The sequence below is a fragment of the Manacus candei genome, unplaced genomic scaffold, assembly GCF_025592945.1.
Source record: "Manacus candei isolate 608988 ecotype Guabito, Panama unplaced genomic scaffold, ASM2559294v1 h1tg000014l, whole genome shotgun sequence".
Lineage (NCBI taxonomy): Eukaryota > Metazoa > Chordata > Aves > Passeriformes > Pipridae > Manacus > Manacus candei.
Window position 1 is genome coordinate 31,623,644 of NW_026138062.1, and position 13,832 is coordinate 31,637,475.

General features: G+C 40.2%; 1 protein-coding gene across 2 annotated transcripts in view; it reads left to right on the plus strand.

Annotated features, from left to right (window-relative positions):
• The first annotated feature begins 1,212 nt into the window (after positions 1 to 1,212).
• The window catches only part of STARD13 (StAR related lipid transfer domain containing 13), a 292,627-nt gene continuing 280,007 nt past the window's right edge, over positions 1,213 to 13,832 (plus strand). Inside the window, exon 1 of one of the 2 annotated variants that reach the window (XM_051778837.1) lies at positions 1,213 to 1,357. The gene's annotated coding sequence lies outside the window, so the exon portion shown is untranslated. The remainder of the gene's footprint in view (positions 1,358 to 13,832) is intronic. The other variant, XM_051778838.1, reaches the window with a different exon arrangement.

Below are 13,832 nucleotides of genomic sequence, written 5' to 3' on the forward strand. Positions count from 1 at the left end.
GCAAATTATTCACAGATTAGAGCTAGCAGTTTTTATCACAGCCAGTCCACTCTAACTTGCACCCTGAACCCAAAATCAGGCCATTTGATCAAATAAAGCAGCTACTCTGCAGTAATAAAGCCACCACTCTGATTATGAAAGGTGCAAGGTGAGAAGGCCTTTAGGTATCTTACTTCAACTGGAAAAGGCATGGCTTTTGCACTGGTGTGTTTACTGGTTTCCCTTCCCAGCATGTTATGACTTGCACGTATGCTTCCAGGAGTGAAAACAGATCTACAGATGTCAGTTCCTCACACTCACCTATGTACGGTCTGGGTTTTTTGCAGCATTCCTGCTGCACTTCCAACCCTCATTAATGGACATATTTTTCTCACTCGTGGTTCTGTGAGAGGTCTGAGCACACAGTGACAGGGGAAGCTGTGGGTGTATGTCCCTAAATATGATTTCTAAGCAGTTTGCATTTAAATGTCACCACGTTAAACAGATGCAAGAAGAAAATGACCTCTCTGACTGACATCTACAGAGTAAAGTCGCAGTTGGGGAGCTTGCACAACAGAGCTGGGCAGCTGTGGCAGAGGCAGGAGGAGCAGGGAGCCTGCTGGCAGTCAGACCTGTGGCATCAGGAAAGGGAGAAAAAAACCAGGTGAGGATGACCCCCGGGGTTAGGAGCACTGCCAGCCCCACTGTTACGAGGGACTGACAACACCCAGGACTTTTCCACAGGCATGGTTTTCTGGGGATGGGGTTTGGAATAAAAAGCTGTAAGTGGGGTTATTCTAACCCCATTAATAGAAAAAGTGAAGAAGCATTTAATATAATGGTAAATGAAAGTATTGTTTTTAAAACAGTAAAGAACAATGCCCAAAGGATCAAGGCAGAGTTCTTGGCCTCAGGCTCTGGTGTCCCTATGGGTGGTGTAGCAGGACCAGTGGCACTGATGTGTTCTGTGAAAGGCTCTGCCTTCACTCCTGCAGCCAAGGTCGCACTTCCTACCAGCCCTCCGCTTCACCTGCAGCGGCTGGGCTGGGGCCGGGCATCCACAGGGGGCCGGGGCACCCCCAGCCCCGTATTTCGTTGACACCCGAGTTCATCTGGCAGCCGTGTCCCACAGAGCAGATGCTGCCCGTGGCCGTGACCTGCGCAGAGGCGAGCAGCATTCCACATGTGCTCCCAGAATCTCCCGATTGGTGTGCTTCGCAGAAGGGGCTGGTCCTTGAAGTCAGCTCCTGTGCCTGTGACAGATGATATTTTTATGCAAGAAAACAAAACCAGGATATCTGATGGACTGCATTATCTTTCCAGACAGCTTGGAGCTACAGATGCAAAACAAGAAGTTTTATGCTTAGACTTCAAAATTGTGAGTGGAATTTAAACAGCAGTTTTAAACGCCTACTTTTTTTTCTTTTTCTACTCTGTGTCTGTCTGTGTGTGCAACTTTGCATGAAGTACATATATCTGCATAACTTATTATTATCGAGCAAGCTGTTGCAAATTCTCCTAAGATTAAATAATTATTGCTTTGGAAAACTTCACAAAGTCTTAGCTGCATTTTTGGCTAGACTAATAAATGTATACTGAGGAGGAGGGGGATGCTCTTTTCAGTGAATGTAATTAGTCTAGGTGGAAATTATTTCAAATCATCTTTTCCACTGGAAAATGTGTTTGAGCAGAAGAGCTGAGGGAGAATCTCCTGGGAGTTATCAGCAAATGTCAGGCTGGTCTGTGTGCCTTTGTCACAGGCACATTTGATGTTTGCTTGTGTATGGAGAGGGATTAGGTAAAAACCTGCTGTTACCATTGTGTGGCACTGTGCTCACTGGATGAAAAATCTGTTGGTACCAGGTGTTAGAAAGCTGGCCAATTAGTGATGATTGTGGGAAATTTGTTTAAGACAATATTGTCCACTATGATGCAGATTTACAGAAATAACACTTACTAGTGCACAGGAGGATCATTCCTGTAGCCGAAACATTAATAACTTGCTCTGTCTTGCATGGGAATAATGAAATGGATTTCTGTGGGAGAACTCTAGGTGTTGATACCCAGATTAGAAGGCCAAACCTGACAGGCAGGCAGTTTGCAACTTCAGGTTTATGATATTTTCCTTATGGGAACTGTCCAGGATGGTCTAAAATTACTTCTGTCATCTCATGGCATTGTTTTATATACAATCTTGAGTGAAAAGTGCTATATGTTGCAACTTTTCTTGATTCATTTTGAGGTTAGTAAAAGCTGAGATACGAGCTCTAAAAAAAAAAATAAAAATCTGTTTTAAACTCTCTCTATGTACTAGAAACAATCCAGCACCCTTCCCAATTTCCCACATATTTTCCTTAGTAAGCAGGCAACTTTATGTTTCGGTTTCTTCACAAGTGTGTTGCATGAGTTTATACATTTATATTCTGTTGGATCCAGGTGAAATCCAAAGGTTATGTGAAAAGTGTTAATAAGTGGCATGTTATTGCTAATTAGGTATGGCAGAAACCTCATCCCTGGTGGATCCACCACCACTTATTCTCCATCTGAGCACCTCCAGATTATGCAGCAACACAAACAGCATCCAGATGAGGTGTGGGCATACAAGTGCATTTCTGCTGCATTAGTCAGAGCACATAACATGGGACAATACCAACTTTGTACAAGCGGTGGTCAGGCAATTCAGTCCACTGCCTGCTAAGAGGTAAATGTCAATATTTCTTTAACAAATTAACTACTGAAGTAAATCTATAGGTTTTGCTACTCTTACATCATTGGCTGCAGATTTTTGTGATACAGCACTGGGATCTCTGCAGTCAGACTTACTGTATCATCAAGCCATGGCCTGAATGAATCTGAATTTATTGGAAATAACACAGTAATGATAAATTTCCCTTATCTTCATTCCTTTTCTTTGTCTTTTGTTGGTGACTACAACAGGGACACCCTGGGTTTGCCCAACAGAGCAAAGCACAGTGTTTTTCACAAAGCTGAATTTGGCACCAACAGAAAAATGCTCCCACAGAGAAAATCACGAAACTCAACATATTTCAGCCAGAGAGGTCTTCTTGATTGATGTAGAGGAAATCCTAAATGGAAGATGTCTTAATCCAGACTGCTCCTCATAGATATACAATGAATTAGTGCGCTGTGTTGAACAAATCACAGTATTTTTATTTCAATAATGTTAAAATCAATTTTATTTCCATTTTCTAAAATGGCAAATGGGGCTTAAAAAAAACTATGCATGTACAGAAATGCTTTCCAGTGAACTGTCCTTTAAATGTTGATAAAGTCCTTAAACTAAGGAGCTTCTATAATCCTTATAATGTGAAATGTTTCCTCTTCGTGTGATATAGTCTGGTTCTTCTTGTTCCCTTAATTTGGCAGTATTTTCTCTGTTAGATATTGCTACCTAGATAGAATGGGCCAGATTCTCAGTTAGGCAAGCATGAATAAAGAATAACTTTATTGAAGTCAATGACATGACCCTGGAGTTATTCCAGTGTGACTGGAATTGGAATGTGGTTCAATACATGCAGCTGCCACCCCTGCAGGCTGGGTAAGGATGTAAACAAAGAGTTACTGCAGTTGTGCATGTTACTAGCAGAAGAATGGTCCTGTCAGCTCTCAGTTCTGCTTTCACCTGCAGCTTCTTCCAAAAGAAAAGTTTAAAAGAGCAATCTTACCAGTATTTCTGTATTTCACCAACTTCAGCTTTGTTTCTTCAGCCTATGCAAGGTTTTGCAGAAAACTGCTAAATCCATCTACTTGCCTTCATACCTCATCAAACCCTTTGACATATATCTCAAGCAATAAAATGCATGTGTTACTCTAATTTTCCTTCCTCCTGCTCAGAAAGATTTGAGGTTTTCCTTGATAACTTTTACGTTTGTGGTGGTTTTTACTGGTGAAATTGTTTTAGGAAGCTTGGCTTCTTGCTGTGAAAATGCTGCTCTTAGTGATACTCCTGGAAGTTGCTTCCCCATTCCTAGAGAAAGTTCTGGTTTCCGCCTCTGTTTTGTGATGATAACCACACTGTTCCCATGGCCACCAACTCAGCAAAATAACTCCCAGGTCTTTGCCAGAGAGAGACTAATGGGATTATTTTGTGTTATAGGTGGGGCTTCCTCACGACCATTTTGATTTCCCTGTTCTGCATGCTACAACAGTCCAGAGCTCCTGCTCTAAAGAGAGAGGACAGTTTTTGTGGGGCTATCTGCAGGCTCTGTCCTGAAATTCATCTCAAAGGCAGAAGTTGGCCATGTTTCAGATGGGAGAGTCAGCTCTTACTGATGCTGCTGGTCAGAAATATCTAGTTTATACCTTTCTTGCTGCAGCTAAAGGGCTGAATTCTGTGATATTTTTACCAGTAGCAATTCAACTCTGCTAGTTGGAAATGCCAAAGCTACAAAAGGATCTTGAGGGGAGGACTCTCTATAAGGTTTGAGGTGAGGCTGGTTTCCTAGTTACTCTGAAGGGGAAACAAAAACATGGCATGTTCAGATTTTAAGGAGTTCATTACAAGTGCTACCTGTTGTGAGGCTTTCCAGGGACCCAGAAGTCTCTAAACACTCAGTATCACCAGGAAAAAAAACACCAAAAAAGACAACAGGCAGGGGGGTGCTTGTTCTTCTTTGGTGTTTCACAAGTCTCTAGAATGAAGTGTGCTCATATCTAACACTGAAGTGAGGATTAGATGAAGCTAAGGCTCAGATGAACTGTAGCTAAAATTGTTTCTTTTGTAGTACTTTTTATCACTACTCAGATATTTTTGTGCTTTGTGGGCACATTCTCAGCAACAGTACTCTATTAATCAAAAATAACTTACTAAATTCTGTATAGGCACAAGGCTTACCTTACCAAATATTCATATGATGTATGCAGCCTAATTACAAACATTTCTAAAAAAAATTAAAATATTTTATAAAAACTTCAAAATTTTATAAAATCTTAACTTTTATAAGTATTTTTAGTATTCTGTAGCATTCTATTGCTGATAACAGGTATGTATCACAGGTTACTATTTTGGAACAAGTAGTTCCACTAGGAAAATAGAAAAATGTGCCTAATATTTTTATTTTTAAAATTAATATTCTACTTCCACATATACATTTGTGAGATGAGGATATTTGTTGTGCAGTTAGTCAATAAGCATTATGAAAATGATCAAGCAGGTGAAAAGAAGTTGAGGACATACAAAAGAGTCCACAAATTGAAGGAGGTTTGTGGACCTAAAAGATAACACATTGGTTGCAACACTACTAATATCTCTGTTTTTTCAGGACTGAGAAATATCACACTATAATCTTATAAAAGCTTTGTGAAATTGGGGCCTTTGAGTCACCTGAGAGAAGCTGTCCAGAAGGAGTGTGTGAAAGGAAGGGAGTTACAGGGCAAAGGAAAGCACTGAAAAAACACTGGTGCGAACACTACACGAGTGCTTCTTGAAGCTGAAAATGAGAAAGGACAAAAGCTGTCAAGGAGAAAGATGAGGGTATGAGTAAGAGTCATGTACCTCTGATGTTTTTTACCCTTCGTGCTATGTGTTTCGTGCCGTAGGATGAATGAATAATACTCTGTTTTGAAGACAAATTAAGTTAGTTTAATTAATGCTTAACGCATGGTTTTGAAGGCAAATTAAATTGCCTTAGTTAAATTACTGGTTGTGGGTTCTCAGAAGAAAAAAGGTGTATCCATGTGTCAAAGGTAGATGCATCATTCGGGATTATGCATGTAAGAGGAATGCGTAAGGCAGGAGGAAGGTGCACTGCTGAGCAACCCAGACCACAAACTCTATCTAGAAAAATTAGAGGGATCACAAATGCAGTTGATCCCAAAACCTTTACAACCACAACTGGATTTTTCAACATTCAAACCCCAGCTTTTTTAATGCCACTGCATTATGTCCTGAAATTACAGTACTGTGAGTGACAAATCTAGACAACATAAAAACCCCTATGTTTTTCAACAATTTACATGTCATACAGAACCAGCAACTGGTATGGTTTCTCTCTGTCCCTCTACAAAGGCTAAGATCCCTTTCCATGTTCTGTTATTGTAGTGACAGAAATGGATGAATTAAGTATATTTTAAACAGTGAGAATTTAAAGACTAGTTTTGGGCAAACCAGTGGGACTGACTCTAATATTTTACAGTTTGGTCAAAGAAAAAAAAAGTCTGAAAATAGTTTTGGTCATTATCTGCCATTGTCTCAAGCTGAAAATTTAAAAATTCCAATCCATATCTTTATATCCTGATACATATATTTACACCTTTATATCTTTACACTTCCTTTCATGTCCTTACACCTATCTTTATTAACCTGCAAAATTTAGGCCCACCTAATAATAATTCATGGAAACAAATGTGGATTTATCCTTTGCACGGTAGGATTGTAGTCCTGATGTAAGCCAAGAAAATGCATCTCAAAAGAAAATCCAGACAACAGAAATGGAAAATAATTAAAGGCAACATAAACATTCATGATTTTTTAACACTTTCTGCAGGTTTTTTATAGGTGGCTGGAGCAGAGTCTAGTTTTGGGCTGAGCAGTGTTGCAAATCCACTAAACCTAATGGGAACAGAAATAATGTGTAATTAAGGTGCCCTCAAACAATTTGTAAACTCTTCAGAGAACTCCCTCCTATGTAATTTCTGGCTTTGAAACATTCTACACCGAAGTACGGCAACAGTAACCTCAGGCAGCTCAGGTCTGAGGGAGGAAAGATAAGGATGCAGTGCCCCTTGTTGTCTCAAGAGAGCAGTATTGGGAAGAAGGACTGTGACTGTGTTTGCTGGAATTTGGCAGAAGTTCAAAACATTGCAAAACTCCATGAGAGCTGTGATGCCAATATAGTGTCAGGAGCACAGTCTGACATGCCTAAACACAAGCATCAGTGTCAAGGGTGCCTGTGCTGCTGCTATTTCATAATATTAATTGCAGTAATACCTAGAGGTTAAGATGTACTGTGCCAGCTGCACATAGTCCATGGCAATACAGCTACATGGTGTGCCTGTGCTCCACTTGTTCTGCTCTACTTACAAAAAAATACCTGTGACCTCAACTTCAAGGCGGTTTAAGCAACCCTGCCTGGCTGCAAGGCAGAGGTAGGATATAACCATGCCCACTCTTCATGCTAAACCTGAGGCCTCACATGAACTCTGCATTTCCCAAAGGCCTTTCCACTATTTTCATGGAGGGAAGATAAGATTTGCTCTCTCTGTTGGGAATATGTGGGTGTGAATCCCTGCAGACTGGGAAGCAACAGTACCATGTCCTGCCAGGTCCACAGCCAATGCCCTCACCCTTGACAACATTATACAGGCTGCAGAAGACATAACTGTTGCTTCCTCCCACTGATTTTAGTGAGAGTGATCCCGGGGGATGCTCCAGCACTCATTCATAGAATCAGTGGAAATATTTGGAAAAGGCAGCCTCTAAGGTCATTGAGTCCAACCATTAACCTAGCGCTGACAAATCCACCACTAAACTACATCCCTAAGAGCCACATCTACATGTGGAGACACATGAAGGAAAGAGAAGGGGGAACCTTCCTGAAGTGGCTTCTCAGTCATGGTGGAAAAGCACTGCATTGCCTCTCCGGCACAGCTGCACTCGGTTACTCCATCACCCCTCCAAGGAATTCAGGCATCAAACTTCAACACTAAATTATGGTGCTAGGATCAGGAGCTGTGATGCCTTGTATCCAAGTTAAGCATGCTAAAACTCACACAGAATTTCCAAGCAAGTAAGTAAAAATAACATTCCTTCTCACATTCTTGGCTCTTGCTATCTCCATCCCAACATGGATTAAACAAACACACAGATATCAGCAGAAGAAGATACCAAAGGGTTGGATGTTTTATATAGATTATTTGCATGCAGCTTCCATGAAGTCAGGGGCAGTGATACCAAATCTTACCAGATTAGCCGCCCAGTACTAAAACGAAGATGAGTTTGCCTCTTCCAGGGGTCCTCAGTACAATGTTCTGCTGCAGTGAAGTTGACAGCCTGTAAGTGATTTATCTACTCTTTACTGCTACTTCTTCATCGGGGTAAGAAGGCCTTGGGATTTATGCACTGCCCCTTTTTTACATTTTGAAGTTGACTTTTCCCCCAAGCTTTAAATTGCCAAATGCTTCTGAGAAACATCTCCATGGAACTGAGATGCTGCTCCATACGCTTTGCAAGTGTAAATTAACTAATCTTGCAGAAGTAATTGACAGAAAAGTAATTTCCCTTTATCATGACAAACAGTATTGCAGAATGAGAGTAATGACTACAATTTAAGCAGCTATGAATTGTACATTAGAGAGCTCTAGAACTGAATATTGCTCACAATGAAATTTAAATTGCATTTCTTCTGCATCTAGCTGTTTATAAATTACAGCCACAATAGTAATTTTTGTCACCAATTTCTTACCGCCACTGACAATAGAAATAGAAGATCTCGCTAGCTGATGGACAGTGCAATAAATAGAGGTTAAAAAACTCTTATTAGACTCAAATTTCACTAGAAATAGGAATAAACCAAAACCCTAGCTCCAACCACAGCATGATGTGAAAGTGCCTTGAAAACTTAAGCAAACATTTAGCAGCTAGCATGTCTTTCCATGGTTGCTAATTAAAAAAAAAAAAAAACAACATAAAAAACTCCAAACAAAACCAAACCAAAAAACCAAACAAGAATCAAACAAAACAACCCCAAAACCCAAATCAAACAAACAAAAAAAACCCAAAAAAACCAACCAAACAAAAAAAAAACAAACAAACAAAAAAAACAAACAAACCCCCAACCAAATTAAAAACAACAACAACAACAAAAATCCTCTTTGAACTCTGTCATAAAAATTGAGATTTTGATAAAAATTTCAGACTTAGACCTAACTCTCAATCTACCTGGCAACCTTATTTAGATGCAGAAGAGCATGTAGTTCAATGTGCATTGGAATAGCCTCCAAAACCTGTTGGATACTGCACACTCAGGTACCTGCACAGGTGTGCTGTAAACTCTACAGCTTTCAGTAAGTTGTGACACACTCCACGCTTGCATCCATGGTGCAAGAACCCTCTCTGACTGTGCGTGCTACCCAAATGGTAGGAGAGAAATGCAATAACAACTTTTCATTATATATATTTAAAATATCTTTTATTGTTCTACAGTTGAGCCATCACCCCCTAACTTCTCACAGTTTTTACAATGTTTTTACAGGAATGAGTCCTCAAGACAGGGTCTCAAAGAGGAAAAGAGTGTGGAGATAGGCTGTGGGGTTGGTAAAGCAGACATAGGAGGTGACATTAAGAAATGCAAAGCCAAGTAGACCTGGGCATTGTTGTATGATGTGAGTTGGTTCAACTAAATGGAAATGAACACGTATTGCATTTTTATAAACCAAGCAAAAATAATTGTAGGTAGAGAAAAAGTAGCTTCAGTGTGACTACAAGCTTTGTTGCATGCTCCTCTATGATAATGGGATAAGTTACTTATGTAAAGAGGTTTGGTTGTTTTGGGGTTTTTTGCAGCCTGCAAATTAGCTAGTGTAGTTGCTTATGCAAAATTTAAGAAAATACTCTGGTTTTCTAATGGTCCTCACAGAGAATGAGTAAAGGATCTAGAAGACCAGTGGAAAAAAACAAAAGACAGGCTGAAAAAGCAAAAAAGAGGCAAATAATATTTGCTGAATAATTTTGTGCATGAGGGACTCTTCTGTGGGTGTTTTTTGCAAGCATCCCTAACACTGTTTTCTGTTCCTCTGACATTTTCTTACCACTTTGTAACTTTACAGAGGCACAGATATCACAACTGTCTAATGCCTGAGAAGAAGCAAAGGAAATAAACAACCCAAAGATGCAGATCCCCGTTCCGCCAAAAAAGCGTAAGAACATGAGTAATGGAAGAACTAGTTTTATGTGACAGCTGGTGAGGATTTACCTTGAAAAAAGGAATACTCAGTCTGAAAACTTACACCTTGAAATTGGTTGTAATTGAAAGCCACTACAGTAGAGCAAATTGGAAACCTTTTAAATAGTGGCTAAAATATTTTCTCCTTAACTGAGACCTGCATATTAGCTTCAGTCTGAGAATAAATACTTTGAGTCAAGAATTTTTTGATAGAAATCTATAATTACCCCTGCAATATTGCTGGTATCCATCTACTTAGCAAAAACTCTGACTTTATTAGCTATTTAATCATCTGAAATACTCTATTACCAAATGCTCAGGGAGAACAATGTCTGCCAGATTCTGCAGCTGTTGGGTTGTGTGTTTAATAACCTCTTATATTTCAGGCCCTGTAGAAATTAGTCACTGAATCTCTTCTTTTAATCAATCACTGGGTAAAAGATATGGCCAAACCAAATCTTTTTTTGAAACTAGCTTCACAGAGTTTTCATCTTCACCTAAGATTTAGATTACCTCAAAGTCTCTGTCAGCAACCTGCGTTCCTCAATACTGTTTTAAAACTTGTGATTTTAAGGTCGTGTCCTTGTGTGTGCGTCAGCTGATGGGGACTATGCCCCAGTCTCAGCAGGAGCAGGGATGAGGAACTCCTGGTGCTGTGCTTCCAGAGCTGCAGCAGCCATCCTTGATCTGACCAGCAATCCTATCTGATGATAAGACTCCAAACTGCCAAGAAAATGATGGAAATAAGACCAGGCCACACCCACCACTGGGGATGCAGCTCTGGTGTAAATGGCAGCAATTGACTCCCAGTCTTTCTGCCCCTTTTTCCATGAGGTTGCCTGCTGGAGGCAGCCTCAAGCAATCTTTCTGTGATTTGGGGGAACATTATTATCCATGTTCTGAACAGCTCCATGTCTTTTCTCCAGGAGACAGAGTGACTGTGGGAAAGTCTCCTGAAGTTTGGCAGGGCTTAGAAAGCATGCAAAAATATCAGCAACCATATGCTGGGTTCTCCTGAAGTGCTGCACCCATTAGTAAATCTGACCTCTCTTCTGCACACAAGGTGCCTGTGGCCAAGTTAGTTAAGGAGGCCACCCTTTGCCAACTACATACTTGTCCAACAGCTTTAGGGCTGTCAGTGTCAACGACTTGTAGAGTTGATACAGCCAAGAAAAGCCTTCTGAGGAGTCCAAGCCCTCTAGTGCACTAAAGAAAGAGGAACACTGGGATCCAGAACAGGGAGGGCAACTCATGCAAGTCTTTCTTCATTTAAAATATCGATTTATACAGCTGAGGAATGAAATTACCTAGTATCTAGTTTGTTCCTCTGCCACTGCCATTCTCTCCTTTGCATTCCTTTGCCATGACTTCAGCCTGTATCATCTCCCCCCATTGCTGATCCCAGATTAAGCTATCTGAAAGGCATGGAGCACGAGGGAAAACACTGCTTTTCACAGATTGCAAACTAAGATCACTTAGTGGGCTTCTCAAGCATTAGGACTCCAGGGACAAGAGACTTGGCTTACAGCTGATCAGGGAAGGTTCTGCAGCTGCTTGGAGGTGGGAAAACAAAAGTGTCTTTATTTTAATGTTGTTAATGAGAGATCAGGGTGGGTCTCTACAGCTGGAAAGACAAAGGGCAAATAGAAGTCAGGGTTATTACACAGATTCAACAGATGTCTCCTAGTCTTCCTGGACATGATGGTAATAGGAGCAAATAATCCCTAGTCCTGCCCATAGTGAAGGCTTTCTATAGTATGAGGACTTTTCTTTGTGGTACAGTGACTGCACAGACAGACAGATGGCTTCAAAGTCCCTCCTTGCTCCAAACTTACTTGAGGGCTGGGGAGATAATATAGCAACAAAAAACAATAAGTAGAAGTAGAAAGTATAAAGAAATAGGAACAAAATTCCACATTCACCTAATCACAGTCAGATAAGCATGACAAGAGAAGCAGGTTTCGAGGAGAGATTTTGAAGATACTATTTTGAAGATTGTTACTATGTTGGCTGTGTTAAAAGTTAAAATTTAACTATATTTAAAGTTTTTTAACTATATCAAAACCACCACGTTTAAAGTTTACTAGGTTAACTTTAAATATGAGGGGAAGAAAAGCAAGAGAGGCAGATATTAATCTGGAAGTTGAATCTGCTGCTATTAACTGGGCAAGATGAGGAATAGTCAGTCGTGTAGCTGTAAGACCTGATAGAAATTACGAGCTCAGAGGGGAGGACATTACAGGAAGGATCACATGTCCATGGGGAGGATAAGAAAGGATGACAATTTTGTCTTCTGAAACCAGGACACAAAGAGCTGTGTTTTGTATGGATTTAAATAAGGTAGTTCAGAGAGTGTCTGAATATTGCAATGAGGATGGGGTGCTGGCCTAACATTGCCAGGATGTGACATTTATAGAGCAAGATTCAAGCATCAGCAGCCTAGAGAAGGGATCCTTGTGGTGATGTTTCAGGGGCTGTTGCATTATCCCAGGAGTAAAATGAAGGATGAGAATGTGCAAGCAGTGTTTTAGCAGCACCTCGTCTAATGTTAAACATGTCAGTAGCCCATTCACATCACACTGAAGTACAGTCCAAGTTATTTTAGTTGCTTTGTTTAGGAAGACCAATGTGTCTTTTACTTTCAGGTGGTGTCCAGGTTTCCTAAATCTCATTCCTGCACATTGTCAAAACTTGTGCTTTTTATCTGGCCTTCCAGTTTCTTGAACATTTTTTCTCCTTTTCTTGCTCTGGATCCTTTTCTGTGCTGGGCTGTCTCAGTGCCTAATGCATGCGTTATCATACTGACTATGGCACATTCTCTGAATTTAAATTCTTTAAAGCATTTTACTTCTGGGTAGCTCTCCAGGGAAAACTGCCTCTTGTGCTGTTGTCTGTTTCATTTAACCCAAAACACATCCTTGCCCAGGTTAAAGCACACCTGTGTCACATCTCCGTTATTTGATGTCACTTCTCAGCCCTTCCCACTTTTCTCCTTCCTGCTCCATTGTTTTAATTCTCTGTGTTCTTCTGATTTACTCTGTCAGCTCTGCCAAGGCTATATGGCCCAATTCTCATCCTAAATATGGAAATTTACTCCACAAAGATGGAGTGAGAGAAGTTATTCTGGTGTTGCTGATACACCAGGACCTGAACCTGGGCTTGGTTGCTTTCTTGCAATAGTGTGCATGATTTTGGCAATACTATTGAATAATGAACCTGCTTTCATTTAGAGTACTCAATATCAAATGTAAAATTTTAAAAATATGAATTCTGAAAAAAAATCCTTATTGTAATTGTCTCGCTACAAACTATGTCATCTGGCAAACAGGAGTCACTAGAGAAGCTCTTTACAATGCAGTCATAACTGGAAACAAGATGGTTTTCCCTGTTTTGTAAGCTATTAAACAAATGTGACAGACAGGGTAGCCTTCAGTATCCTACAGCAGGGAAAGCTTTAAAGACTACATTTCTTTTGAAACATTTAAAAATATTTTGAAAGTTCGAATCTCAGGAATAAGGTAGAGACAGAATTGTTGCCTGGAAGTTATGAAGCTACAGGGAAGAATAGCATAAATCCTTCAGTTCATCAAGAATAAAAATTTTTCCGTAAATACAGATTGACCCTCCCTTCTGCTTCTTTTTTATTTGATATTCAGCTCACTAAAGTCACATTTTCTCAAAGCATCACACTTTGGCTGAAAACACAGCATGGCTTGTTGCCAGATATGATGGTTTAAAGATATTTCTATGCTTCTTTGACTTGCTCTAAATGAATAGAACTGCTGAGTTTTGTACCATCAGCTCCTCACATTCCTGCACTGAACTCTTTCCTGTTATGCTCTAGGTATCCCAAGCTCCTTGCCTCTACAGGTTAGGGGACACTGAAAAAATGTGTAACCCTAGAGTGTGATGACAGCTTTTGTAAAGCATGTTGTTGACTCGTGCCGATTT